A 2,848-nucleotide genomic window follows, 5' to 3' on the forward strand; every position below is an offset into this window, starting at 1 on the left:
GGTTCCCGAGACGGGGAAGTAGTTTCCTTCTCGTCATTTCCTCAGCCAGAGCAAATTGACTAAGAACAATACTAAATCACCTCCTTCTCTGAAAGTTTTTGAATTCCAAAAGTTCAGAGATAGAGAGATGAAAATTTCTTTGTCTTTTCTTTAAGGATTTTCTATGTTGAAGACATTCCTTCAACATCCAAAAAGCACTTGTGTATGGCATGAATTTTCAATAAGAAAAAAATGCATCAAGTAGTTCTAAATGGACACAAATTCATTAGGATATTAATTTAGGGTATGAGGATTTTAAGTATTCACCATTGTTCCTTGGCTGGTTTGAGGAACTAGATGGCCTGACAGTGTAACTGTAATTTTTTCCCTTTCCACACCCCATTCTGAAATATGAGTTCCCTGGAACACAAACAGGCTTTGAGCTAATTGCTTGGACATGGTTAATACAATGTAGTGTTAATTCCCTGATGGAATTGTAGGTACTGCTGCTATGTATAACATACAGCAATAGCAACATAGCTACAAGAGAAAATAGCCAAGATATCTAATGACATAAACCTAGAATTAATGGAGAATAAATGGACATTGATAAAATATATGATTTTGTATTTGTGTGACAATTTCTGTAGAACCAAGTTTCAACTATTCTCTACTTAAACATATTTCAGATAATGGATGCCAATAAACATTCTACTGTGAATGGAAACTTCTGTTCTCTGAAGAGGTGTATGAGGGTTTTCTTGCCCTTACAGTAAAAAACCCCCAAACAAACCTAAACCTAGAATTAGCTATATTTATTTTTCATAATGAATATCTAGAATCCCCTAAATTTAGGACTATTTCAATCTTGAGATTTGGCATAATATTAGGGTTGAACGTTTTCTGCTATGTTTCAGTTTGGTTTTGTTTCTCATGAAAGACATTTTCAAAAATACTGAGTAAAGATGCCCTGATGGTTAATGGAACTGATAGTTTTCAAAGCTTGTTCTTAAAATGGCATAGCCATATACTGATTTAAGAACTTAAATGAAAAAGATCTGATTTTCAGGTGACTGTGAACTAGATACAACTTCACAAGAAATTCTGGGATTATTTAGTTTCAGTTGGGACACTGATACCAGAATAGATGCTAAAAATATACAAAAATAAATAGTCCTTAACTAGGGTTAGATTTATGTTCTAAGATCATATGGAAACAAACCAGAACTGAATTATTGTAAATGCTAAAATGAGGAAATTAAATTATTTTAGTTTACACTCTGCATCTATTGAGATGATCATTGTAAAAAAGAATTGAACACAATCTAGTTGAAAAGCATCAGACACCATCATGTGTACAAATAATTGCATGTTACACATAATCAAATGTATGAAATACAAACCTTAATTCTTTGTGAAAAAGTCAACAGCACTGAGCAACAGGACAGTTTCTGCCTTGACAAGAGTGTTCCAAGATGGGAGTTCTCTTGCTTTCCCCAGAAACAAACAGCTGGTATGGGAAATTACCAGCAGCAGATCAGAGAAGCTGCACAACCAAAAGTCTTATCTGTGAAAATGCCCATCAGCAACTTGCAGCAAATAAAGTTTTAAATGAATAAAGGTGATGTGGGTTTAAACTGACTTGCTAAACAGAAGGCTCTCTCAGGTCAGTTTCAAACTGTCTTTCCACTATTTACTCTTGAAAGAAAAAGGAAGAATTGCTAGTTTGGGGAACAGAATTTATCTAAAAGGGGTACAGCATATCATATCCCTAAGACAGAATCATAGAATGGTTTGGGCTGGAAGAAACCTTAAAGATCATCTAGTTCCAACCTCTTTGCCTTGGCAGGGTTGGTACCTTCCACTAGACCATGCTGCTCAAAGCCACATCCAACCTGGCCTGGAACACTTCCAGGGATGGGGTATCCGCAGCTTCTCTGGGCATACTGTGGAATCTTCACCAAAAAGCTAAAGCAGATTGATAAATCCTGGAGTTTTCTTAATTTATTTTTTTAAGTGTTAGACTAATTTTATTTCTGTTCTTTTTTTTTTTTTTTTTTTTTTTAGAGTATTGCAGAAATGTATTTTACTGGTAACCCCATAGGTTCTTTCATTTTTCTTTATTGAGAAATATCTTTTCCTGAAAATAAAATCATCATAGCTCAAGGTATCCACGTGGGTAAAAATGCTCATCATCTTTCATTATACTGGCAAGTATAACCCACTGTCACTTCTGACTGATGGGATATGGGGGTATGTAGATGATGAGATGTCAAACACATTACTGATGTGTGTTCAATTCCAATGAAATGAGCAGTCTTTTACTCTTTGAAAAGACTAATTGAATTCTGTCCTTAAAGGTTTTGAACGCACTGATTAAATTAGGGGAGGTGCTTTGAATTTACTGCAGCACTAGCCCTAATCCTGAGGAAACAGAGGCACGTATATTGAATTCTCCTGCATGAACCCACAAAAATCTTATTTCAAATAAAATCAGAGTTCACTGAAAAAAGAAAAAAAAATAATAGAATGAGCATCCCATGAAACTTTTTTTTTTTTTTTACACTTTCCATCTGGAGATTATGATTTAAACTGGGATTTCCTTTAATTGTTTCATATTTCAGCAGTCTCATATTTGTCCTTGGTTAGTTTTACAGCTCTCCGGATGCATGAAGAAAAAACTCAGGAATTTTTTTTTTATTTGACCAGTGATGAAAAATGTTCCTGTCTGCCATCAAACTCTCAATGTTAAATGGTGCTCCTGATGTGACAAAGGACTGAAAAACTTCATCCTGAATTTACTGGCTTTAATGACTCACTTCAAGTTCAGACAGCAAAGATCTTCAGTTTACCAGCTACAGGTTAAATG

The sequence above is a fragment of the Chamaea fasciata genome, unplaced genomic scaffold (assembly GCF_029207755.1).
Source record: "Chamaea fasciata isolate MVZ Bird 193981 ecotype frontalis unplaced genomic scaffold, bChaFas1.0.hap1 SCAF_3, whole genome shotgun sequence".
Lineage (NCBI taxonomy): Eukaryota > Metazoa > Chordata > Aves > Passeriformes > Sylviidae > Chamaea > Chamaea fasciata.